This window comes from Oryx dammah, unplaced genomic scaffold, assembly GCF_014754425.2.
Source record: "Oryx dammah isolate SB20612 unplaced genomic scaffold, SCBI_Odam_1.1 HiC_scaffold_17, whole genome shotgun sequence".
NCBI lineage: Eukaryota > Metazoa > Chordata > Mammalia > Artiodactyla > Bovidae > Oryx > Oryx dammah.
In genome coordinates this window covers 44468252-44495734 of record NW_024070201.1, presented here as the reverse complement: position 1 = coordinate 44495734, position 27483 = coordinate 44468252, and the positions used below count along the sequence as shown (strand labels likewise).

The following is a 27483-nucleotide window of genomic DNA, read 5'->3' as shown; positions in this document are numbered from 1 at the left end:
TCTATAGTCTTTTAATGATAGTATTCTAGCAGCTCTAACATTATCTTTAATTCTATGCTTATTTATTTTATTTTTATTTACAAGTTAAAGTGTAAAAGTTCGTAATCCGTGGTAGTTTTGTCACTGAATTCTGTCCAGTTCTTTGCAGTCCTATTGACTGTAGCCCACCAGGCTCCTCTGTCCATGGAATTTCCCGGGCAAGATTACTGGAGTGGGTTACCATTTCCTTCATGTCTCCCCCTACCCCCATTTTAAATAAAGATCAGAATGAAATGTGATGCCATTGATCACTGAAACGCTTAAAAATAAGGGAAGGGGATTTTCTTTTAAAAAGCAAGGGAACTTTGCAAATCATTGAGCAATCCACTGACTATCATGAGTTGTGCTCATATTGTCAAAAAGAGAAGCAGGCGCGAATGAGGAGCAGGAAAACAAAGGTGTGATTTTTTTTTTCCCCCCTATGTAGCTGAGGATCTGAGTGGAGCTACTTAAATAGTGTGCATACTGACAGTAAGTGTCCAGGTTGAAAAAGTTTCCTAGAGAAAGGTCATAAAATCAATCAAGACAGCAAATGCCATCTGAAGGGATTAAGATTGATGAAAATTAAACAATGTAAACATTCCAGGTCTTCCTTCCTGTGCAGAATGCTTAATGAAGTCTCTGAAGGGGACAGGAGGTGTGGATCTAAACAGAATGGTTTTTGCTGGGCTCCTCTGCATCTCCCTCCTTGCTGATTGAGTCGGGCGTCTGGGGAGCAGCACTGAACTGGAACAGGCGGCACCTACAGGTGATGGGCAGGGAGGGCTTGGCCCGACTGCAGAGGGGTCTACAGAGTCCATCATGAAGATACTGAGGCTGAGCATCTGGTGCTCCCATCCTATTTCTGGACGCCTCCATCCAAGGATAGTGAATGAGGCCCCCCAGTGGCAATGACTGTGGCCATAGATCCAGCCTCTAACTAAAGAACCGAGAGCCAAGCAGGGATCGGAGTGGGCTTCTGAGTTATAGAGCATGACTGCAGGGCTCTTCCTGGCAAGCTTTCAGGACAGGGGTAAGATCCAAACAGGAGTTCAGCCTAGCGATAAAAGTGAGGGTGTGGGAGTTGGACTCACTTCAGCACAGAAAGTCCAGGAATGAGTTGACAACCCAGGTCCCTTGCCAGGAGAAGATTGCTATCACAGGACCTGAAGCCCAGCAGGGCAGCCACAGTTCTGCCTCTCTAGCCTGCAGGGTCAAGTCAAGATTGTCTTCATAGATGAGTAGCTGGGGTGAGACAGCCGGATCTCTCACTTGCATTAAAAAGTGTATGTTCCTTAAAGATGCGAAATGTGCATTCCCACTATGAGCGCTAATGGCTTTTATCCTACTGCTTAAAAATAATCTGACCTTTCCATTGCTCTTCAAATATGGTACTCTTGGAACCAGAGTACCAAGTGAGCATGGGCTCACCTAGAATTAAGTCCTATATCAGAAGTGAGGATGCAGGGGTCCTTGCCGAGAAAGAACTAGTAACTCAGGGGGAACTCTACACTCTCGAGATAGTAAGGGGAGTCAGGGATACCACCTCAGCCACACTGATGTGTCTGGTCGTCATACCACGCACCCATCCTCTCCACCTCTTGTCCTGCTTCTCTCGCACATCAGCAGGCACCAAAGAGTTAATAACAGAAAGGCCTTGAGAAATCTGCACTTTGTTAGAAGGAATAGCTCTTAGCTCCAGCTGCTGCTGCTACCAGAGGAGATGCTTGAAAGCAAGAAAGAGAATAATAGGAAAGAAAAAGACTTTTGAATCACAGGGGAGTCTTCAAGGACTACTCTGCCCAGAAGATGTATCTCTTATTGTTTCAAGCCAAAAATTTTCTGAAGCCCCCCAGCCCAGATGTAGCTTCCTTCACTGTCTTTATAGGTTGTATTTGAGTTCATTGGAGCCCAGAGGACCCCTCTGCTGGGTTTAGACTTCCTCCTTAGCAGGAACTAAGGACAGAATTAATAAGAGCAGTGTCACTGAACTCTGCATTGTCGTTGAGGTGGGTGGCTCTGAACTTTAGGAGGGTCCTTGAGCAGTTGCATACAGAGACTCCTGCAGCTCTTTGATTAGTGGATCAGCTGTTGAGTCTAGAAGGGGACTCCATGAGTCAGGGAATGATGGGGAACCAGGGCTATAGGAGAAGGAAAACAGATCTGGACCCGACTCAGAGCTTCGCCCATGCACATCCAGAGAAGATCTTTAAATTTAAGCGTGGGCCCTCCCACCATCACCACTCCTCCGTGTTCAGAGACCATCAGGTGGCCTGTGTTTCTGAAAGGCTGTTTTGCTGAGTGAGATGTGCTTGCTGAGTGGGGTGGCGTTGGGAGGTTTTATAAGGGGTCCTCTGTGTGGTTGGAGAAGCTGAAGAAAAGTAGGTTTGGACGAGGAGAGGTAGTGGAGGGCAGCCAGGCACAGGGGAAGGAGTTGGGTGTTGGGGGAGAAGATGAGGGAGGGCAGTAGGGAAACAGAAGACATTTAAATAAGATTTAGACTCTGCTTTGCTGGCAGGAAACAAGTTCACCTTCACAGCTCCAGGGAATCTTCACTAGGATTGACACGGATTTGCATTTGGATTGTAATGCGAGAACTTGCTGAATCTGACTTGAAGACTGGAGGGTCCATGGGAGGGTTCAAGATTATTTGTAATCTGCTGTTCACATGCATCTATAGATACATAAATTTAAGGTAGTTCTTAGCAAATTGAAGCATACGCCTAAAGGTTTCAATTACTTGCTCAACACAGTGCTGTGCAGTTTTGGGGGTTTGGCAGTTTTTCCCCTGAATTCTTTCTTGAAGTCAAATCTAATTTGGAAATTGAACATATATAAAACAAATAAATGCAAGAGTTACTATGTTCAAAGCAGGCAGGAATTGAGGAGCACAAATTCATTTAGGAAGAGGAGGGTGTGACCCAGTTAAACGGCCTCGAGGACCACTCCAGTTGTGCTGCATTAGTGTCTGAAGGGAGGGGGACTGACAGCTGACTCTGGCTCTTAGAGCTGCTGCTGTTGTTGTTGGTCAGTGCCTTAGTTGTGTCTGACTGAGACCCCATGAACGGCAAGCATGCCAGACTTCCTTGTCCTTCACCATCTCCCAGAGCTTGCTCAAACTCATGTCCATACAGTCAGTGATGCCATCCAACCATCTCATCCTCTCTCATCTCCTTCTCCTCCTGCCTTCAGTCCTTCCCAGCATCAGCGTCTCTTCCAGTGAGTTGGCTCTTTGCATCAGGTAGCCAAAATTTTGGAGCTTCAGCTTCAGCATCAGTCCTTCCACTGAATTTTCAGGCTTGATTTCCCTTCAGGATTGACTGGTTTGATCTCCTTGCTATCCAAGGGACTCTCAGGATTCCCTTGAAATAGAGCGGTGTGCCCCCTAGTGCTTTTGGATATGATTTACAGTAAGAAGGACATTTTGCATCACAACACACAGATTAAAACAAACAAAAGTTTCATGAAATAGTATATATGCATGTGATGCATTTGGGGAAAAATTATTTCATTAAGATAAAAGAATACTGGTCACAACCATTCAATTGATTTCACAAACCCAATGATGGGTCATGATCTACACTCTGGAAAACTGAAATAAAGGATATATACTTTTAGAAAGGCCAGTGGAATTTTGATGGCATGCGGGAGCATTAAGAGGGAAGTGTGGAATCATAACCCCAGCTGCGTGCATGTTTAGGGCCATCCAGAATGCATTTTCTCCAAACAACTGGAATTCTAGACTTTTCATCACATCTCTTTGTCAGGAAACAACACCGTCCCTTGGTTTGAGGTTCTCTGTATAGGTTGCATGCACACCTGAGTTTGTGTTTCCACAGTTGCATAAGTGGACAAATAGATTATTTTTATCACAGATATAACCTTCTGGTTTGGAGCTGTGCTTCCCCTACAATGATTAAACAGCACAGAGACACCCAACCGTGTGTTTATGATTGAAGAAGAAGGTTGGGTAAAGCCACAGAAGGAAGGAATGGTGACTCTCACTCGACATTGCCCGAGGTAGCTGGCTCCAGGTTGACTCCCCCACTCCTCCTGGGTGCCAGGTGCTGTCAGAAGTCTGAGAATGCAGGGCCCACCTCCATGGAGTTGATGGAGTCTGACAGCAAGTTGTGTACTCAGTGTTGTCAAAATTTTTATGGGAGCACAGATAAGAGAGCTCCCAGCCACCTGTTGGGGAAGGGTCATGACCAGGGTGACCCATTAGGGCAGGGTCTAGAAGATAAGTAGGAATCTTCCCGTTGAGCAAAGAGGAAAAGAAAAGGAATCTCAAGGAGGAAGGTAGGAGGCACATTCAAAGGCCTGAAGATATGAAAGAAAAGGGCTGGTGCCTGGGACACCAAGGAGTTCAGGATGACTGATACCCAGGGAACAGAAATGAGGCCAGAAAGGGAAGGATGTGGTAAGGAATTTGAACTTTCTACTGAGGCAGTAAAGGAGCTTTGGGGTGATTTTAAGAAGAGCTGAGCATGCTCAAATGTGTATTTTAAAAGGATCACACCGCCTGTCTGGAAAAGTACAATCAGGAATGGTCGAGAAGAGTTGTGTCGGGCCTGCAGAGGGCACAAGCAGAGGGGATGGGTGGGAATGGAAGCCTTTGCGAAGGGTTATGAGAGATCAGGAGAGGCAGGAGCCCAGGACGATGACAAGAGCTCTCTGTTGGCCAGATGGACGGTCCTGGAGTCCACTGATCTGCAGAATGGCAGAGAAAGGACAGAGTGTTTGGGGGCAAGGGTCAGGGAAGCGGGAGCCGACAGGGAAGAGGGGAGATTAAAGAGGTTCAGTATGTGTTAAGAGCAGTAGAATTTGACAAGTTATTACCTCCCAAGATGTTCTTCCAAAAGATATATTGCAATTCTAACCACCCACCTCTCACACATGTCCGTGCGCACCTGCCTCCTACCGTTCTCTGAGCTGACAGCCAGCCAGTCCAATTCTGTTCTGGGCCATGGCCACACAAAGTAGGCAGATTGATTCACCCAGTCTTTAAATGAAAACACCAGTGCCTATAATCCGCTGACAAAAGGTTAATTAGCCTGAATTTTAAGCCCCACATCCCTCAGGGAAGAGCATGTCAGAAAGCACTGAGCTTTCAGAACAAAGCTCTCCCTCAGTTAAGGGAGGGCGCAGATTTGTCACGTGGCCCTTGTCTCCGACTCTGCTGTGACCCCACTGTGAGGAGAGGGGACCTGGCTTCTGACAAGCAGGCACTTCCTATTAACAGCCCTCTCCCTGCTGAGGCCAGGAGTGAGGACTGAATTCAGGAACAGCAGTCCCGAAGGGCACTCAGACAGATGGATGTCCTGTGAATGAGGAGTCGGGGGAGCGAGGACTAAAGAGAGACACAGGAGACAGGGTCCCACCAAGAGGGTCCACATCAGCTCACGGGGCAGCCAGGACAAAATCTGTTCATACCAACTGCAAATTAAATTCTGTGATACTTTGAAACCATTCCTCATTCCTCTGTTCCCCTTCAGATTCCTTAACTGTCTAGAGAAAGAGAGCACATTCCGGTGGTCCGCTGTGCCCAGGAGGGCTGGGCAGGCTCCCCCAAGGGTATGTGTCTGCAGTCTCCCACCCTGGAGCAGGGCAGCGTCAGCAGAGCCCTGGTGTCTGGGGGCGTCCAGGCAGAAGACAGACACGGCCCGAGGGATTAATGAAGGACAGCTCTTTCCGGCTTCTTGGCTGAAAGGGGAACGCAAGTCAGGCCAGTCGCTAGAAAAGGGTGAAGAATTTTGAGGGCAGGATTTTGTTTCTCAGAAGCAAGAAATGTGAGCATTATTATAAGCTGAGGTAGAGGCCAATAGGGAAGGAAAAATGGAAGAGACAAGAGAGAGGGCATGACTGACATGTGGGCTTTACCTGGGGAACACGTGGCCCTGGTCTCTGCCCAGCTCCTCTCACTGAGCACCAGGCTGCTTCTCCCCTGTGTTGGGCACAACGTGGCTCTGTCTTACCTCTGTGGTCTAGGGAAGCAGACTGACTCCACAGGTAGGGTTAGGAGTAGCCTGAGGCTGCTCTGGATAGGAGGCAGGGACCCAGCGTCTATGCTGTGCCCCTTCCCACCGCCGCCAGATGGAGGCCCAGATGACTTCTTGCCTCCTCTTCCTGCGTGTCCAGGTCCCCAGGTTTCCTCCATGTACTGACCACACACTCTGGTGTCCTGGAAGCAGCTCAGCACTTTTCCAATCCAGCTCAACCTTGAAAGGGCCTCTCTCTCCACCCGGATCCTGTGGGGCTTTTGGCAAGATGCAGAGGCTGCTCTTATTCTGTTACCAACTTTGATCAGGTTGTCTGGAACAAGCCCACCTCCTCCCACTGCTCTGCAGTTTGCCAGCAGACCCCTCAGATCAGAGACCCACTCCCTGTCATCTGGCCCGCCTCCCATGTCTCAGCTCTGACACCTGAATGGGCGTGCCACACCTCTGCTTCTACCTCACTGCTGATTTCAGTGTCAGCCCTTGATGTGAAGGCTTCTTCCTGTTAAGTCCTCTCCTCCCCTCTCTAATTCACAGTCCCCACCTCCATTCACTTCCAGCCAGTCCAGCTGTGGGCAGTCTTTGAGCATTTATCCTAAAATCCTAAAGGGCCCAGCATTGATGCGAGAGGCCAGCCCTCACCACTCAGAGTGCAAACACTCACTATGCCCTTGTGGCTTCCATCAAACAAACCCCAAGACATTCAGAAGGATGAAGCTGCTGAAAAACCCAGTTTAACAGAAAGGACCAAGGTCTGAGGGAGAATGGAAGAAGTTATACAGGCCAGTGGAAAACTAGACATGCACACAGTATCGAAGAAGCCACTCTGTGATTGTGGTTTCATGATCATTTGAGACCTTCACCTGTAACATGAATCTCAACCATGTGAGAAGCTTTCTCTGTTCTAGGAGAAAAGGGGGTGAAGGGGAGTCTGTGTTGGAGCTGAGGGCTGGTGGAAAGAGGAGCCTCGGGAGTTCTGGGTTCTACCTGCCAAGGCTGCTGTGGATGTGTTAGACCCCCACTCACGGCACTGCCCCATCTCAGCCCCCTCACATGCACACGCAGCTCCACTCCCTTAATTTGTCGAAGAGATGGGGTTTGTACCGGGTAACTCTGGCCCCAGGTGCTGGGATCCCTAAGGGCATATGCTCCCAGAAGTCAGTCTATGGGATGCCCAGTGACAAGTGACACAGTCTGAGACCCCAAAGATGGGCTGAGTCAGTTAAATACTACTTCTGAACTTGGTAGATATCAAGAAAATGAGGCATCAGCAGAACCATGAAATACAGGGAGGCTTTAGAGGTCTTGATAGGATATGAAAAAAATCACATTATAAGTACCCTGAAAGTGTAGTGAGTAGAAATACTTGCTCAGTAGAGGATTAAGAAGCCAATGGTGAAAAGAGAACAGAGAAGTCTCATTAATTGCAGACCAGAAAGGGCCTACAATATAAAACAGAACTCTTGTCAATACTCTGTAATAACCTATGTGCTAAAAGAATCAAAAGAGTGTATACATGTGTATGTATAACTGATTCACTTTGCTGTACAGCAGAAACTAAGACAACATTGTAAATCAACTATACTCCAATATAAAATTTTAAAATAGCGGACCAGAGCCAAGATCCAGAAGCCTGGTGCTGATGTTCCAGGGGTTGCCTTGGGCCCAGAACCAACCTCCTGCCCGGTTCTCGTCAGGGCCCCTCTTACCATGGCTCCTGCTCGGGAACCTCTGTGAGAATCCATTTCTATCGTTGCCCGTGAGTGCTTTTACAATAAATCATCACCACCACCCAGCTAACCTTTTACTGAGCTGTCTTGAGTGAGTCTCTGCCTTGCAACCCAAAGACTGACCAGGACCCATGAGGACTGCCCAGGAGTACTATTGATGGATGTTGGATTTGGGCTCCTCTGTTTGTTTTCACAAAGTTTGCTGCAGTTTAGCTGTGCTTAAGATGAAAACTTAAAATGGTGAGAATGTCTCTGAATAAAATAAGAAGCTAGAATGAGCAGAACAACACAAATAGAAATGAGTTCTACCTCATTGAGAGGAGTCCAGAATTTCTGGAAGAGAAACACAGATGAAGAAGAAGCCCTAAGAACGTGGGTGTGAAGAAGGCAGCTTAGAGAGAAGCTTAAAAAGACCCTGGTTGGTGACTCTCTCTTGAGAGTCACTGTGCATGGGACCCAGAGTTCTGAGAGAAGGATGCCTTCCTGATGGCAACTAAGGTGTAACAGAGAGTCAGCTGAAACTGGGCAAATTCATTGCTTCTCTTGGTTAGAGACAACCCACTAGGCGCAAACACAGATGTGTCTTCAGACACAATGATTTGGAGGTGGAAGAGGAAGGACTTAAGAGCACGGGCACTTCATCACTTCTTTCCCTGCCCTTAGGAACTCTGGAAGTTGCCAGAAAGATCAGGTTGATGTTTAGCTGAGGCTCAGAATCCTAGCTTAATGTACCAGAATAAATCATTCTTAGCAAATCTTATGAAGACAGAGGACTGGTGATTGATGAGTTACTCTCATCAAGACAATTTAACAGTGAATACCAGAAGGTAAAGAACAAAACAGATAACCCTTGAGACCGAGTGCTACAAATGACAATAAGTGGAAGGTAGAAAAAGGAGTTTCAGGACAGGCAATGCCCTGGAGGGAGGGCCAGAAGCCCAGCTGTAAGTGGCCTTAGGTATCCCAGTGCACGCCTCACAGCAAACAGACACTAACTCAGAGCATTGTCTGCAGACACCCGAGGAGGTCAACAGACTGCTTAGAAACAGGCAGACTAATGTGCTGTGCCTGTCTGGAAAGCTGTGCATGGAAGGCTGAAGACTCATTGAGAAGCAAGTGCGTGGGGCTTAGCAGAAATGGCCGCGCTATGGCAGTATCACAGAGGGAGGTGATGCTCTCCTGAAACAAATCCAAGCATGAGTGCAAAGATAAAATCTCATTGTGAGGGAGCAGCTCACTGAGGAGGTCTTCCTGGAAGTCTTCATTGGTTGAACACAGAAGATCTTACACGTTCTTGAGTTGCTTTTCTGACAGGATAAATCAGAATACCTTTGATGTAATGAACGGAGGAAAGTGGGGGCAAATTAAGAATATGGGATTCAGAGATACAAACTGCTGTGTATAAAATAGATAAGCAACAAGGATATATTATATAGCACAGGGAATTAGAACCATTATCTTATAATACGCTTTAATGGAATATAACCTGTAAAAATGCTGAATCATTTGCTGTATACCTGAAACTCATATTGTAAATCAGCTATACTTCAATTAAAAAAAAAAAAAAAAAACAGAAAATCCTGACACAAACTGGACTAAACCATGAGAAAATGTATCACCTGGCTAAGGAGTTAGAGGTAGGGTAGGGATCAGGGTTGGAAGATTTAGGAGCTAAGAGTGAGGCAAGAACGTGGGATCTTTCCAGGCTGCTGTCTTCAGGCTTGCAGAAAGGTGGATGCACTTCCAGGCACTGTGTCCAGGTGTGAAAACAACCAGATGAAAATGCACTTCCTGAAACTAAGGAGCAAAGAATAAATTTCTCAAGTCCCCAACAGACTTTCCCTTCATGTGTCATGGTCAAAAGTATGCCAAGTTTCGAATCGGTCACTGGCGAAAGGAATGGGAGTACATGGGCAAAACATGCCCAGCCCTGGAGTGGATCCCCTTTCCATGATATGCCTTGGTTCATGGGGAGAGGTAGCAACCTTGAAAAATTCAGGGTTCACTTAGGAAGAAGGAAATAGGGGGGATGGGTGCTAGATGGGTCATTAACAGTGACTTCACCAGGCATCTTCTGATAAATGTAAGAAAAAGTATATATTAAAATATGAAGGAGGAGAAAGAAAATATGTAGAAAAACAAGAACTCTTTGGCAAAGCAGAAGTAATGAGACCTTAGGAGAACTGCTCTGTCATCAGAGAGATGAGACCAAGGCAGTGAAGGGGTGTTTGGATATGGTCAGAATCTCCCATCAGCTTTAGAATAAAGATTTTCAAAACTTCAGAAGAAAAAAATAAAGGCTTCTGTTGCTGGGAGCCTAGATGGAGAGACTTGAAATATTTGAAAAGCTCTTTAGAATGCTATTCTGACTGTGCAATCAGAAATGACAGTAAGGGAGGTACTCACAGAAACACTCAATTACTGATACTTTACATGTACATGTACAAAAGATGAAAAGAGACAGGGAGGAAAATGCACTCGTGCCTTTTTCTTTCTACCTGGTCCCTCTCAGCACCTCTTCTGCCCCTCTGTGGCACTTCTGCTATCTAGAATTATGAAGTTTGCCTATTTATCCACTTCCCTAAAGGGACCCACTCCAGTGCTGAACCTAGAAATCTGTTCTGTCTGCGGGGAAGCTGAGCATCTTCAAAGAACCAAGTACTTGATACAAGGCCACAGGTTTTTCATAGCTGGGACACTGTGAGCTTCATGCAGCATATTTCTTTGGTTTAAATACCAAACAGGATGTGTCTTCTCATATTCTCCTGGACTAAGGACTCCCAAGACCACTGATACTCAAAGCACCCCACAGGGACATGTGCTCTACCATCTGGGTTAGCTGACTACGTCACATCCACCAAGTCCCAAAGACCTTGGCCTGGTTTCAAGAACATTGTTTTCCACCCTGGTCAGAATCGAGTCTTCAGACCAACAGAAACACCATCCTCTCGTCCCTCAGTGATGTCCATCTAGCCTTCTAGCTGTGACCCCCACCATTCCCCCCATGTCTGCAAATCTGGGCTCTGTCATCTGCCCTCCTGATTTTCTAGCCAGTTTCAGAAGGCTTAAGCCAACACAGGCAGGACAGAAGATCAAGTTTGGACCAAAGCTCACCAGCTGGTCTAAGACCTGCAGCCCTGGCACTCTGTGCTCCAGGGGAAATCCACTGAGAGGGCTCTTACTCTAAGGCCCCAGGTCTCTGCCAGTTCCCACACCTGCGGGTGGGAGGAGCCTTGAGCATCCTTCACAAAACTAGCTGGGTCTGGTCTTAGCCCTCCTTCCCACTGTTCTTGAGCCCAAACTAGAGTAGAAGATGGTATCAGACCCAGCTTTCAGGACATTTGTCACCTTAAGGACGAGAGTCAATACTGGGGTAGGTTTGAGGCTCCCAGGGACCCTCAGCACAGGGCTTGTGCTGCCAGCACTGCGGCTCTAGACCACATACTTCCCCCGTGCTGCTGGCCTCAGCACGACTCCACACAAACCCCAGCACTGGCCACCAGCCTCTAGCTCCCTGGCTCAGACTGAGCCCCCTCTTTACTATCCTGGGATTCACTGGACTTCTGTGAGCAGTTTTCTCCAGTCGTTATGCTCTCCCCTGATATTCACGTGGGTAATAGAACCGATGGGTAATAATAAAGTAATAGGGCTTACGGGTAATAGGGGAAACGATGTGAACAGTGACAGACTTTATTTTCTTGGGCTCTAAAATCACTGCAGATGGTGACTGCAGCCATGAAATTAAAAGGCACTTGCTCCTTGGAAGAAAAGCAATGAGAAACCTAGACAGCAGATTAAAAAGCAGAGACATTATTTTGCTGACAAAGGTCCATTTAGTCAAAGCTCTGGGTTTTCCAGTAGTCATGTTTGAATGTGAGTGAAGTTAAGTCGCTCAGTCATGTCTGACTCTTTACGACCCCATGGACTATAACCTTCCAAGCTTCTCCGTCCATGGGATTTTCCAGGCAAGAGTACTGGAGTGGGTTGCCATTTCCTTCTCCAGAGGATCTTCCTGACCCAGGGATCGAACCTGGGTCTCCTGCATTGTAGGCAGACGCTTTACCATCTGAGCCACCAGGGAAGTGCCCATGGGTGTGAGAGTTGGACCATAAAGAAGTCTGAGCGCTGAAGAATTGATCTTTTGAACTGTGGTGTTGGAGAAGACTCTTGAGAGTCCCTTGGACTACAAGTAGGTCAAACTAGTCAATCCTAAAGGAAATCAGTCCTGAATATTCATTGGAAGGACTGATGCTGAAGCTGAAACTCCAGTACTTTGGCCACCTGATTTGAAAAGACCCTGATGCTGGGAAAGATTGAAGGCAGGAGAAGGGGACGACAGAGGATGAGATGGTTGGATGGCATTACTGACTTGATGGACATGAGTCTGAGTAAACTCCGGGAGTTGGTGATGGACAGGGAAGCCTGCTGTGCTGCAGACCATGGGGTCGCAAAGAGTTGGACACAACTGAGCAACTGAACTGAACTGAATAGGATCTTAGTGATCTAAGAGAAGATAGCCCTTTCCTTGGGCCTCTGCCATCAGCTCTGCTACCCTCTGCTGCCCTCCCCTGGCCATTAATGTCACTGCAGGCGACTTCAGTGCTCTGATAGCTTTATTGATATGCTGATTTTTAAACACTTACTGAGTGCCGAAGAATTGATGCTTTTGAACTGTGGTGTTGGAGAAGACTCTTGAGAGCCCCTTGGACTGCAAGGAGATCCAACCAGTCCATCCTAAAGGAGATCAGTCCTGAGTGTTCATTGGAAGGACTAATGTTGAAGCTGAAACTCCAATACTTTGGCCACCTGATGTGAAGAGCTGACTCATTTGAAAGACCCTGATACTGGGAAAGATTGAAGGCAGGAGGAGAAGGAGATGACAGAGGATAAGATGGTTAGATGGCATCACCGACTCAATGGAGATGGGTTTGAATAAACTCTGGGAGTTGGTGATGGACAAAGAGGCCTGGCGTGCTATGGTCCATGGAGTCGCGAAGAGTCGGACACGACTGAGTGACTGAACTGAACTGAAACACTTACTTGGTCTTCCCAGGTGGCTTGATGGTAACAAATCTGCCTGCCATGCAAGAGACAGGGATTTGATCCCTGGCTCAGGACAATCCCCTGGAGAAGGAAATGGCAATGCACTCCAGTATTTTTAAGAAATCCCATGGACAGAGGAGCCTGGCAGGCTGTAGTCCACGAGGTTGCAGAAGAGTCAGACACGACTTAGTGACTAAACAACAGTAACAAACACGTATGTAGGGCCCCTCTGTAGATGCAGTGTGTAGACAAAGGATTCGGTGATACAAGTAGCTGAAGCTTGCCTTGCATAAGCACATGGTCTACTGAGGGAAGGTGAACAGAGAGAGGGGGAATGAACAAATAGAAATGAATGGGAGTGGAATGAATGAATTCTGGAGTACCCGTGAGGCCTGGATTTGCTTATCATTCCACAGATTCCTCTGCCTTGAACTTTCACCTGACAAAATCCTTCCCCTTGAAGTGGAATTGGGGACCTTTGACCATCCCCCCACCTAGTGGGATGTGTTGGTCACATCCATCTTCTTTCTCCCTAGCACTTGAAGGTTTGTTTTCATTCATAAACCAAATATTTCTGAGCAGGCAGCGAACATTCTGCCAGGCACTGAAGATGCAATGGGAAAATGCTGATCCCATCCCCCATGGAATTTGCAGTCCAGCTCAGGATGTCTACATAAGTAGATCATTAGACAGATTGATAGAAGCTTTGGGTCAGTGTTCCCTGGTGCCATATTCTGTCTTGTTCACACCTAGTAAGAGCCCTGCAAGAACAGGGCATGGAGTCCGTGGAGTAGAAGAGATGAACCGCAGAGGAGCACTGCCCGTGCACGCAGTAGGCACCTCAGGAAGTGCTGAATGATGGAAGTGGCTGCAGAGACCCAAGCCCATTGTTTCCCATGCTGCTGCTGCTGCTAAGTCGCCTCAGTCGTGTCTGACTCTGTGTGACCCCATAGACGGCAGCCCACCAGGCTCCCTTGTCCCTGGGACTCTCCAGGAAAGAATACTGGAGTGGGTTGCCATTTCCTTCTCACTGTTTCCCATGAGCTCTGCTGAAATCAGCAGCTCCAGTATTCACCCCTCACCTGCAGCACGCCCACTGCAGCCTCTTCTGCCCACCTACTTCCTGTCCAGATGCAGATCCACATGTATGAAACTGCAGGCCAGGACCTTCACCAGATTCCTGGTCAAGTCGAGAACAATTCAAGAGCCACAGTCCAGTATTGCAGGGGCTACGTCTGTTCTGTTCACCAAGATATCCCAATCTTCCACACAGCACCTAGCATATATAGGATGAACCCAGTAATTCTGTGGTGGTTGTTGAATTAATACATGAATTCTGCATAATTATCCAGACAAGAGCTTAAATTTCTGCAAGGAGTTTAATCTTGATTGGGCTCATTTTATCAACAGAGACAGCTGTCCTGGTTCTCTGTAGCCAGAAGTGGATTTATAACTTAAGTTGGTATATAGCCACCAACAGGGTGTAGACCTGAGTTGTAGTGACCCCATGGGTTAACCTCCAGCACAAGGAGAGCTCCGGCATCCTCCCTGAGCTGAGATTTTAAGGGCTCCCCATTGTTCAGCCTGCTTTCAGGGGTAGATCAGTGTGAGCTGGCTGATCTGAGGAGTTCTCCTGGTAAAGAAGGGGCAGGAGGAAGAATCACCAGCAGCAAAGAAGAGAGAGCAGTGTGCAGTGAGGGCCGGGATGCAGAGCAGCCACAGGGAGGACATGCTCCTGAGGTTTGGGAGAGGAGCCTCTGCCAGGGCTATACTTCAGGGAGTGGGCCTAAGGGGCCCTGGGCAGGGAGTGACCAACTTTTACTCAAAGATCTAGCAGGGACTGTAGCACATTTTGCTTAAAACAACAGCTGGTTTGTAATTTTGGCCTCAGACAGTAATTATAGCTGCTGGGGCTCCTTGGAGAGATAATTACAGAAAGGATTCAGCACATTCATTTTATCTACACACTTAACCATCAATTAAATCATTACCATCTAATCCTATTCCAGAGTCTAGAAATGATCTGTGAATGTATAATTTTGAAGGCTCTGAAGTTTGTTTGCAGATGGTTTTAAGTGAAAAATTGCCCCATTTCCAGAGCCAGCAGAGGTCCACGTGTGTGCTTTCCCATGGAGGCAGAACCCAGGGAAGTTCCACGTAGGCTGTCTTGTCTCCCCCAGTCCTGCCACAGGAGGGCGGGAGGCGCTGTGGGCCATGCCTTTCATCTCCCTGTGATTGTGCAGAGCGGGATTTCACTGAGACCTAGAGGAACCTGGGGGCAGAAGGTATGGTGTTTTGTTTGCCAAGAGGCTTCCCGGAGGATCCCCTGCTGGGATTTTGCAAGGACCCTGGGCCACCACCCCCCAGCTCAACGGCAGGGAGGTCATTTCACTGTGGGAACCAGAAGCTTGTAATATTTAGAAGTGGGGGCCCTGGAGTTGGACCCCTGGGCTCACATTTCTGCTCTCCCACTTCCCAGCTGTGTGTCTTTAAGCCAGTCTTTGAACCTCTCCAAGCCTCAGAGTATTCAGCTTTTTGATGATACAATAATGGGCCCTGCCTAGTGGAGCTACTGAGAGACTTAAGCATGAGAAATAATGTAACATGTTCAACGCACAGTGTCTGACATTTAATGGGTGCTAGGGAAATTGGAATCATTAGGTTACATAGCATACAGTGGGTACCGGGGAAGGAGAAAAGCAGAGGGAGAACCAGAATGTCCAAAAATGTGCTGCCGCGAGGTCCAGTGGCCTCTGAGAACATGTGGCTCCAGCTTTAGACTTCACAGCTGCTTCTTCTCCGACCCTGACCTCCCTCCATGGTGACCCACCCCGGAGTCCCTTGCTCTCAGAAACCGTCCTTTCTGATCCTGCCCTCCCTCAGCTGCTGCCTCTGTGCTTCTCCAGAAATCTGACCTCACTGCTCTGCTGATTCCCTGAGCAAGCCTGCATCCCTCCCAAACCTCTGACGGCCTTTTCTGTCACTCTTGGATGTTTTTGTGGGCTCACAGTTGCACATAGTTATGTCCCAAGTTTCTGTCTTAAGCTACTTTCTGTTCTTCCATAACATGCAGAGCAGCTTTGCAGGGCTAAGATCCACAGGATTGAAATTGCTTCCCTGCCTCTTGATGCCTGAAAGACATCTTCTCTAATAGACAGGGATCTTGGGTCATACCAGCTCTTCACACCTGTGCCTAAAGCTGGGATCCCAGAGGCACTGGCTATACTCTAGGGCACTGGGCAGGCCCCTGTCTGGGTGCCGACTCTTCCAGACTGCTACAGCAGCCCCCTGGCCAGTGTCAGACTCTGCCCATCCTGCCCTCCTGCTCATACCATGGGCTCTTTCCCCTGAGGGTGCTAAAAACAGCCCCACTCTGTGGCTGGTATGGAATTGGCCTCAGGACTGGCTTTTGCCCCAGCAAGAGCAGTAACTGTGTGGCAGCCCCAAGTTGGCAACCAGCTCCCAGCCCAGCATCATCCAGGTACCGGACTGACCTGGAGGGCGCCCATCTCATCTTACAGCCATGCCCAGCCCCGAGCCAGGGCTGCAGAGTAATGAAAGGCTCCCAACAGTGTTGTGACAAAGCCAGATGTCCCGTCTTCAGATTCATTGTTATTGTTGGAAAAATTGTGAAGAACTTATTTTCAACTACTTTCTAAAGTTGTAAGAATTAAGTTAGTAAATATAAAGCATTTACAAGAGAGCCTAGTACTTAGTGTAAATTTAATAGATACCATTCAGTTCAGTTCAGTTCAGTCGCTCAGTCGTGTCCAACTCTGCAACCCCATGAATCACAGCACTCCAGGCCTCCCTGTCCATCACCAACTCCCGGAGTTCACTCAGACTCATGTCCATCGAGTCAGTGATGCCATCCAGCCATAGATATCATTAGATTGGTGCAAAAATAATTATGGTTTCAGATCCTGAATTTTAAATCATTACAGCTAGGCTCAAACACATCTATATTAACCAAAATAGGAACCATTACAATCAACACGTTTTGCCAATGAGAAATGTTTATTTATTCCTGTAGCATCCGTGCTTCAGGATTTGGTGAATTCTTGGAAAGCATTTTCTGCATCCTACTGGTTGTGGAAGCATTTTTTCCTACAGAAAGTTGTCATGATGCTTCAAGAAGTGGTAGTTGGTGAGAGGTCAGGTGAATATGGCAGATGAGGCAAAACTTTGTACCTCAGTTGTCCAGTTTTTCAAGTGTTGGTTGTGTGACATGTGGTCAGGTGTTGTCGTGGAGAAGAATTGGGCCCTTTCTGTTGACCAACACTGGCTGCAAGCATTGCAGTTCTCAGTACATCTCATCGATTTGCCGAGCATACTTCTCAGATGTAATGGTTTCACCAGAATTCAGAAAACTAGTGGATTTCAGAGCAGCAGCAGACCAACACACAGTGGCTGTGACCCTTTTTCTGGTGCAAGTTTGGTTTGGGTAAGTGCTTTGGAGCTTCTTCTTGGTCCAGCTAGTGAGCTGGTTATCACCAGTTGTCTTATAAAATCCACTTTTCATTGCACATCACAATCCAATCAAGAAATGTTTCGTTGTTGCATAGAATAAGATAAGATGACACTTCAAAACAATGGTTTTTGTTTGGTTTTGGTCAGGTCTCAAGGCACCTACTTATTGAGCTTTTTCTGCTTTCCAGTTTGTGTCAAATGCCAACCAACCATAGAATGGTGGATGTTGAATTCTTGGACAACTAATAGGTCATCAACTTTGGATGACCACCCACTGCACTCCTCATCATTAAGGCTCTAGTCTCCTTTGCAAAACTTCTTGAACCACCACTGCACTGTATGTCCCATTAGTTCCTGGGCAAAATGCCTTGTTGATGTTGCAGGCTGTTTCTGCTGCGTTATGACCCATTTGAACTCGAATAAGAAAATCACTCAAATTTGCTTTCAGTCTAACATCGTTTCCATAGTCTAAAATAGATATAAACAGCAAGTAATAATTCATTAGCAAACAACATAAGCAAGAAATGATATTAAAATGATGTGTAACATAACCAATTTTATTTACAAATGTATTTCAGTATCAAATAGCAAAGTCAACAATGCAAAACAGAAATTACTTTTGCACCAACCTAATAGCTATGGTTATTGCAGGCTTCCCTGGTGGCTCAGCGGTAGAGTATCTGTCTGCAATGCAGGAGACTCGGATTCGATCCCTGGGTCAGGAAGATCCCCTGGAGGAGGAAATGGCTACCCACTCTAGTATTCTTGCCTGAGAAATCTCACAGACAGAGGCGCCTGGCAGGCTGCAGTCCATGGGCTTGTAAGAGTCAGACACGACTTAGCGACTTACCACCGCGTTGTTATTGTCCTTGTCCTCTTCTCTGTGTGAATACCTACATGATGGCTCCCAAAAGGCTGTGCTGCGTCTTTGTGTTTGTTTTCCTGATTAGACGTGAGTTCCCTGATTAGACATGAGTTCCCTGGGAGCAGAGATGGAATCTCCTGTGTCTCTGAATCCCTCAAGCCTTGTGTAGACCCCCAGCTCTTGAGGAGGTGCTCAGTATTGGCTGAAGGAGAGAAAGAGAGATGGAGGGAATACAGGAGGCAGGGAGATGGGACCCAGCTTCCCATGTGCTCAGCCTGAGGTGCCCCTTTCCTGACTCCCAGGCGGGGGTCCTTCACTGACACTCATTGCGTGCTTCTGGAAGTTTACATGTTTTAACTTCTACTGGATGAAAAGGTGGATGGAAAACCTCACTGACAACATCTGATGCTTTGACCAACAGCATGGGATCTCCTGCTCTGGAAAGGCTTTTAGGAAAAGTCTGAGCAGTTCAAAAAAGGAAAAACAGATGGGTTTTCAGGGTCCCACAAACTTTGGGAGAGTCCACGTTTCAAGATGATTTTGTAACTTTGCTTGTCAACCTGAGAAAGTAGGAGAAGGAGAGGCAGCAGGGAGGGAGGACAGGAGGGAGAGGAGGCTGTGGCCTCTGGAAGGGCTTCAGAACCACCAGCTTCTGTCTCAAACCTCTTCTGAAAACAGCCTTTGCCATGCAAGGAAGCTGTGCTCAGGTGCGGGGACCTAGCCTGAGGCTTGCAGAAAGCACTATTGCCTTTGAAGTTTCTTGTGAAAGGAGCGGTGTGTGCACCACTGCGTGCACTGGGGAGCAGAGGGGGTCTTATCGTCTCCACTCAGAGCTCTAGTCCCGGCCACACTGGCCACATGGCAGAGACCAGGGTAGCAGCACACACCTCCTGTTCCATAGAAGAAAACATCCCCTTCATGTGCTTGTGCCGGCTTCCTCGAGACTGCTGTGCTTTATTTATTGCAGTTTCATGCTGCGATTATCCCACTTCAATCTGTGCTGAAAATACCAGCTGTACCCACTGTCTCCAACGAAGTGCAGCACATGGATTTTGTTTTCTGGGCTTCACTAAAATCATTTGATAAAGTTGCACAATCCCCTCTGCTGCAGAGCACAAAGAACTCTCTCAAAATAGCTCACTTTTCATATAAATAGCTCACCTCCTAGATAGTTCTGCAGTGGGCATACTGAGTCAGAGGCTGCATCTCCACAGCTTTTCCAGAGATCTGAGTCACTCTCCTCACCCCCACCGCTGCCATATTCCTAGCTCTGGTGTCGAGGTGAGACGAGTTGGCACCCAGGTGGGACAGCTCCCTGGCCTGGTTCCTAGTGTGGCACGGGGGTGGAAGGGAAAACCAGAGCAGAGCAGATGCAGGGGGCGGCTAGGGGTATTCCCGGTGGGAGCAGAAGAGGCCCCTGATAGATGAGCAGTATTACAAGAAGGTGTTAGGAACAAAGGAGACAAAGGGGAGTTTGAGGGGTCAAAGCAGAGAGCACAGACCTCAGGAGAAACAAGGATTGACTTAGGGGGAAGAGGGATGGAAGCTTTGATAAAGATCAAGGATGGAAAGGACAGCAGCTAGGAGCCCCAGAGGAGGGTTAGAGATGGTTCAAAGGGAGTAGGGTTCATCTAGGGCAGGCTATGCGGGCAGCAGAGAGAGGACAGGCTGCTGCACAGTGAGGGTGGAGGGCGGGGCCGTGAGGCCTGCCAGGCTTGGTCTGAGGGGTGACCAGGCTGCCCTGAGGGTGGGAAGAGAAAACCACAAGCCCCCTCAGCCCAGCTGCTCTCGCAGAGTTGTGGCGAGGCTGTCTGAGCCCCCTCTCACCCGCACGTCCATGTGTTCATCACCCTGTGTTCACCCTGTGCTTTGGGTCTCCTGTGCCCCTGACCTCCCCACCACCTCTTATGCACCTGCCTGCCCACCACCTCCTCTTCTGCTGCCCTGGTCTGTGCCCACATAACCTGCCAGTCCTGTGTCCTACCTTCTCTCCAGTGCTGATCACTGAGCTCCTGACAAGCGGGCATGCCTTGCTTATAATCTGATGCCTCAGATTAATAATAAGACGAGGGACTTCCCTCAGGGTCCGGTGGCTAAGACTCTGTGCTTCTAATGCAGCGGGCCCAAGTTTGATCCCTGGTCGGGGAACTAGATCCCACATGCCACAACTAAGACCTAGTGCAGTCAAATAAATAAATATAAAAAGTAATAATCATAAGATGACATTAGCTGTCCCACATGGACCATTGCTCCATCCGGGGCTCTGCGTTAAGTGCTGTGCTTAAGTCATCTGATTTAACCCATGCCCTGTGAGGCAAACGGTATTGTCTCCCCACATGAACAAAGCTGAGACCAAACTAACTTGTCAAGCTTCACGAGGCAAATAAGGGGTAGAGCACACCTACTGGAATAGATGGCATATCCATCCATTGTCGTGTGCCGGCCCCACACCCCCGAGGGCCTCATATTCAGTGCCGTGGACTTGGCCGGGGGCCTTCATTGTCCAGGAGACTATGGGTGGGGTGACAGTTCCAGGTGAGGCCTTTAAGAAGTATCACACATTTGTGTTTGACCCCTTGAGCTTTTGGCCTGCGTCATGAGAATTCCCTGGGTCCTAGAACAATAAGACCCAGAAACAGACCTCTAACTGTGTGGAGCTGGGTCCAGCTGAGCCTAGCAGAGCTGTAGCCAACCCACAGACTTACTGTTGAAAGCAGCTAAGATTTGGGGGTTGCTTGTTATTGCAGCAAAACCTGACTCATACAGATTTTAAAAGATCGTTCTGATTCCATACGGAGCTTTTAAAACCACAGTATTTGTCCATGTCAGTGCTTCTTGGGCACAGAAACCAAGGCGATTTGGACTGGATCCAGAGGGGGCCCTCTCTCTGCCCCTTAGGGAAGACTGCCTCTTCACCGCTTCGCATCAAGTTGAAGTGGGTAACCTGTAGCCATTTCAGTTGCTCTCTTCTTTTTGTTATCCTGCCCTCTTCCTATAAAAATTTTTTTTTGCACAAACCTTCATATCCCAGCAGATCTGTAGCTTGGAAGAAGACACAGCTCTACCAGTCCAGTACAGCCAAGTTCTCACGTGCTTGGTCAGCTCTGCTGGTTCTGAAAGATTTCTTCCCTTCTGTGCAGTTGTTATTCAGCTCGATGAAGATGGTAAAAACAAACCAGTGCCTAAGAAGTCTCCAGAAATGTCTTTTGTTTTCATCCCACTGGCACTGGTTCACTGTTCCTTAACCTCGCATTCCCAGATGATTTATCATGTACGCTTTTTGCTAATTTTCTTTCAGTTGTTTTGCCTCTGCTGTTTCTCTCCACCCCTGTGCTGTGCTTAGTCACCCAGTCGTGTCTGACTCTTTGTGACCCCATGGACCGTAGCCCACCAGGCTCCTCTGTCCATGGGATTCTCCAGATAAGAATACTGGAGTGGGTTGCCATGTCCTCCTCCAGGGGTTCTTCCCATCCACACCCCTGTCCCCTGCCTAAATCATCTGCTTCAGTATTACCATAATTTTCAAAACCAGTCTGATGTGCAGTGAACAGTATGTAGTAAAACCAATTAACTGAAAGCCCCCTTAAAAAAAAAACCCAAAAGCTAATAGAATACTCTTTTTCATTTTAGAAGTCATGTTATATTCTGTGGGGTTTTTCCCACAAATGTGTTCTTCAGTGTTATATTCTAATAAGGCTAAACTTTGTAGCTGCAAAGATTCGATTCCTTCAGATTGGAACATGATGGTCCCTATTTATATTAGTAGGAAAAGCTCTGAAGTGAAAACTTGGGGTTTTTCATACACAGTGTTTCTTCTCTCTTCTTCTGGCAGAACCCTGTTTTTCTTGAGGACCTAGCCACTTCCCTGTGTCCTTGTGGTTTGGATAGACCTGGCCTCACCTTCTGCTCCATGCTCCATGTATGCCTGGACTGTGTCCACCCAGCAAATCAGGAGCTGGTTCAGGGCGGCCCCGTGACCCAGTTAAGGGCCGGGAGTTTGGCTGGAACTGTCAGGAGGAGTCACGTCTTTCCACTGGACCCAGCTGTGAGGTTGCCAGTGTGGAGGAGTCAGCAGCAGTCTTGCCATCACAGTACTTGAACCTAGTCCAGAGTGGAGCCAATCAAAGGAAAGCAGAGTTGAGTGGTGGGGAAAGTGCTCGTGAGTCCTGAGGACATTGCCTGAACCTCTGGAGGGATGGAGAGGCTGGCAGACAGACTGAGGGACAGGAGAGCGGCCCTGCTCACATCACCTCGCATCTCCTCACCCAGCTTGGGAGTGGGCGGTCGAGGGGACTGAAGCCACACGAGGAGCAGAGGAGAGAAGTGAGAGCGGACAGGGAGAAAGGCTCAGAGAGTGGCGCACGATGGGTAGCTGACAGGACGCTGGCGCGGGACTTGTGCCAGGGACAGGTTGCCAGGCTGGCAGGGGCAGGCAGGGTGGTGGGACCTCCACAGAGTCAGGCACGCAGAAGTCCTAGCACAGGACTGGAACCGTGAAGTGAGAACAGTTAGGACACAGGGGTCACTGGGACCTGCACGTGACGAGCAGTGCCCAGCGGCAGACTGCAAGAGTAACTCTCAGCCCCACCTAGTGCAGGGCATGGCTTCACCCCCTGACATGGGAGCTTCTGGCTCAGGCTGCGGGGAGCCTCATGGGCTCCGGGCATGTTGGGGTATGGCAGGACATGGATACCTAGAACCTCCTCCTTTAGTTGAAGTTCTGTTTAGATAATAGAAAACAAATGGAACTAGCTTGGGACTTTTTGTAAGAGTTGAGGGAAGTTTCTTGGAATTCAAGGGTGGGGATGTATCTATGTTCCAGGAAGGACTGGGGCTGAAACTGGAAACTTTAGGAAAACCAGATGTTTGTTTATTTTTTGCTTTGACTCTGCTCTCTCCTTTCATCATCTACTACATTCGTCTCTCCCCACCCACACCCCACACATTCACATTCCTCTGTCTTTTCTCTTCCGTACTCTTTTACATTCTCCCATTGAAGGATCTCTCATTGCCCATCTTGACTTGGGTGCCCAGTCTTGGTCCAAATAGCTGACAGTGGGGTTGGGTGGAAGGGGATAAAGAGAGAGCTGTCTTAACTTTCAGCATCTCGGCACTGTGGAGGGGAGGTGATGGGGGTGATGGTGGCCGGGTGAGCTGGGAAGACACTCCAGGCTATGTTCCTCTAACTGCCGGGGGCTGCCCTTTGGTGTATCTGCCGTCAGTCCCCACCGTAGTCTTCAGCGGTCCTGATGTCTGCACTCAGCATTTATTCAATCCGTGTTCACTGAGCACCTGCCACCTCCCACCTGCTCTTCCACACTCGGGGAACCAGTGTTCAAGCAACAGGCAAAATGCCTGGCACCATGGAGCTTGCGTTCTGGTGGAGGAGACAGATTCCGTAAAAATAAACAGAAAATGAGTCTTGATGAGATGGGGGATGGAAACACAACAAACGTGATAGGAATGGGTGGGGAGCCGGCTTTATGTGGGGATGCTGGGGAGATGACACTGAACAGAGACCCGGCATGAGAAGTGGGCAGCAGAGCAAGGACCTGGGAAGAGCAGAGAAGGGGCGTCTGTGGGTGGGATGCAGAGTCGCAGGGAGTCAGGGGCTGCCCCTGCAGTCTGTCCCACCCTCACCCTCGTCAGGAGCCCCGGGGAGAGGAGCTGAGTTCAGCCTCCTCATCCAGTCCCCTCTGCTTGCTCCTCGTCTGACAGGCCAGGTGCTCCTAACAAAGCCAGGTGAGCACAGCACCCCCACAGGTAACACCAATCCCCACTTCACGCAGCTCCAGCCACCGTTTCCCTGGCCTTGCTACACTCTTGGTCACTTTCCTCCCTTATCACTGTATTTCCATCCCCTTGATGAAAGACCAGGGTCCTCAGATTCTGTCTGATCTGAGCCTCTGCCCTTTCTGCCTGTCCTAAGTTGACTTCCTGTCCTCTCTTGGCTCAACCAACCCCTAAACAATGCTTGTCTGCGTGTCTCCTGCGTCTCACTGTGCTCACCCTTTCTCCTCCCAGCTGCTCCTGGGTTTCTCTGCTGCCCGTCTTTGGAGGCCTTAGAAATGCTGCTTCCAGCCCCCAGCTTCTCTCTGCCCTGCTTTCCCTAAGTGTGGACATAGCGCCGCCTCAGTCCTCCCAAAACACAGCTGGGGCCAGGCTAGAGTGTTGAATGAAGCTTTCCTAAGGGTTGGGGAGTGACTGCACAGACAAAACAGCTCATGGGAAACTGAAAGTTCTATAACCTGAGAAAGAAGCATCCACCTAATACTGTCCCTGCCAATAGGAAGCTGCGTGGAAGGAGCACACTTTGCGTCATTGTGCAGAAAAATCCTGTCTCTCCTGACCCCAGCTTCTCAGGCTAACAACATAGGATCTGGGCTCTACCTTTGATAACTAAGTCCCCACAGGAGCTTCTTCCCCAGGGCTGTGCAGACTGCCCTGTTGGCGGTACCTTCACCAGGGAGCTGGGCTAAGGAGAGCTAGGAAGGTGAAGTCACCCCTCTCTCCTCTCCACTGATGAGTGGTGGGTGTGCCTGGAGGGATTCCTGTGTCTTAATTCACACAAAGCCTCAAACACAAATCTGACATGTTGCTCTCATACTTAAAATCCTTCAGTGACTCTGCGTTGTCCTGAACAAGATCAAGTTCTTTATCTTGACATTCAAGGTCCTCTGTGACTCCTCCCCCACCTCCTCCTCCTGTTATGTTGAGTGTTAGTCGCTCAGTCGTGTCCAGCTCTTTTCGACTTCTCGAACTGTAGCCTGCCAGGCTCCTCTGTCCATGGGATTCTCCAGGCAAGAATACTGGAGTGGATTGCCATTCCCTTCTCCAGAGGATCTTCCTGACCCAGGGATCGAACCCAGGTGTCCTGCTTTGTAGGCAGACTCTTTACCATCTGAGCCACAGGGAAGATGGGCCCAATTATCAGTGGTCCACATCACGCTCTTTTATTCACTCCATGGCCCCTGCTCCTGCTCTCACTTCTTTTTGTGTGTGTGCTGTCCTTTCCACCCCTTTTGGCCTGGCTGGATCCAGCTTATCTTTTAAGCATCTTATCCCTTGTCATTTTCTGCAGGAAGCATTCTGAAGATCCTCCCACTATGCGTTAAATGTCCTGGTCTGAGTTCTCCTGGTCCCCTGTGTTCACCTCTTACTTAGCGTTTGATGACACTTGATGTTATCTGTGTACGAGTCACCTGCAGCACGTCCAATTGCTCCCTGAGGATAGACACTGTTATTCATCATTATGTAACCAGCACCTGGCAAAATGCCTGGCACAAAGTCAGTGTCGAATAATTTCTTGTTGGATAGAATTCCAATTTCTTCTATCTTACAACTTGGAAAATGATTGCTGCTTTGTTAGAAAGACTCTGGATGTCATATTTTCAAACATACAGGCATATGGTTCTATTAATGTATACAAGTAACCCAGTGCTAGCTCTGAAAGCTGAAGAAGCTCCCTTTTTTGGAGGACTAAATGAGCTCTACCTTCCTTCCAGCACCCAGTTCTCCTAGTGAAAGACGACAGCCAAGAGAGTTATTCAGTACAGTCAAGTTCTAAGTCATCGTCTCAGGTGATATTTGTGGCACAACAAAAGTACAGACAGTTCTCATCAAGATCTCTGCAAAAGAATCACCTTAGTTTAAAAGCACAGTGGAAGATTCATGACTGTTTCCTCCAGGAAGCTCAGAATTCCTTCATGCTTGTTCTCACCATGCTGGCCGCTTGTCTCAACAATCTTTCAAGATTCTCCTTGCATTCCTGCATCATTTGTTATATTGTGGCATTCTATCCAAGTAATGATCAGTCCAGTTGCCTTTAAAACAATCACTTTGAGAGAGGGGTGGGGGACTCAGTCATTCACTTATTCATCAGTTCAGTTCAGTTCAGTCGCTCAGTCGTGTCCAACTCTTTGCGACCCCATGAATCACAGCACGCCAGGCCTCCCTGTCCATCACTAACTCCCGGAGTTCACGCAGACTCACATCCATCGAGTCAGTGATGCCATCCAGCCATCTCATCCTCGGTCGTCCCCTCCTCCTCCTGCCCCCAATCCCTCCCAGCATCAGAGTCTTTTCCAATGAGTCAACTCTTCCCATGAGATGGCCAAAGTACTGGAGTTTCAGCTTTAGCATCATTCCTTCCAAAGAAATCTCAGGGCTGATCTCCTTCAGAATGGATTGGTTGGATCTCCTTGCAGTCCAAGGGCCTCTCAAGAGTCTTCTCCAACACCACAGTTCAAAAGCATCAATTCTTCGGTGCTCAGCCTTCTTCATAGTCCAACTCTCGCATCCATACATGACTACTGGAAAAACCATAGCCTATCAGTAAATATTAATTGAGTGCCATACTACTCTGAGTATCCATCTGTGAGAAAGAAACAGACAAAAACTTTTGTCCTCTGAAAGCTTATGTTTTAGTAAGAGGAACAAAAAAGAAACATTGTAAGTGAACATTGTATTGGAGATAATAGGTACTGTGAAAAATATAAGAAAGCAAGGAGAATCAGAAATGTGGTGGTGATTTTTTTTTTTTAGTTTTTTTTTTTCATTAAAAATTTTTTAAAAGTTAAAAAAAAAATTTTTTTTTAATTTGGCTGCACTGGGTCTTAGTTGCAGCACACAGTATCTAGTTCCCTGACCAGGAATTGAACCTGAGCCCCCTGCATTGAGAGCTCAGAGTCTTAACCACTGGATCACTAGGGAAGTCCCAGTGGTGACTTGTTGTTGTTGGTTGGTTAGTTGGCTGTGTTTTTTAAAAGAAGGTTTATTTTAATATAGATAATGGTAGGGCTCGAGGAGCAAACACTTGAAAGAGATTAGGGAGCAAGCCATGTAGAAATACAGGCTGAGAAACAGCCAACACTGAGGCCTTTAGGAAGCCTGTACAGGGAGTGAGGTAAGCAGTGTGGGAGAGTAATGGGGCTGAGAGGGAGCGTAATAGCATTGAGATCAGAAAAGTACACAGGGTGGGTGGGCCTCAGTTGCACAGAACCTAGTGATCTTCATAAGAGCTTTGATTCCCACTCTGAGGTGAACGGAAAGGCCGTTGCAGCACTTTGAAGAGAGATGTGACATGATCTGGGCTTATAACCATTCCCTCTGGTTCTGCGTTTGGAATAGGCTATATCGGGGCAAGAGTGAAAGTGGGGAGAACCTTTAGGAGTCTGCCACTATGGTCTAGATGGAAAAAGTAGAGGCTTGGGCCAGTGTAGAAGCAAGGTAGAGTTGAGAAGTGGTTACATTCTGGATAGGTTTTGGAAGGAGACCTAATAGGATTTCCTGATGTAGGGTGTGACAGAAGTGAAGGGTGGAGGTGACAGAAGTGAGGGGTGGAGGTGACAGAAGTGAGGGG

The 27483-nt window shown here is 48.1% G+C and overlaps 1 protein-coding gene and 1 non-coding gene across 2 annotated transcripts in view; one reads left to right on the top strand and one right to left on the bottom strand.

The window, feature by feature from the left end:
* The window catches only part of SYT9 (synaptotagmin 9), a 212123-nt gene that overhangs the window by 171940 nt on the left and 12700 nt on the right, over nt 1–27483 (top strand). The gene's annotated exons all lie outside the window — the stretch shown is intronic.
* TRNAC-ACA lies at nt 11753–11825 on the bottom strand. Its single transcript has one exon. It is a non-coding gene; the product is annotated as a tRNA-Cys (tRNA).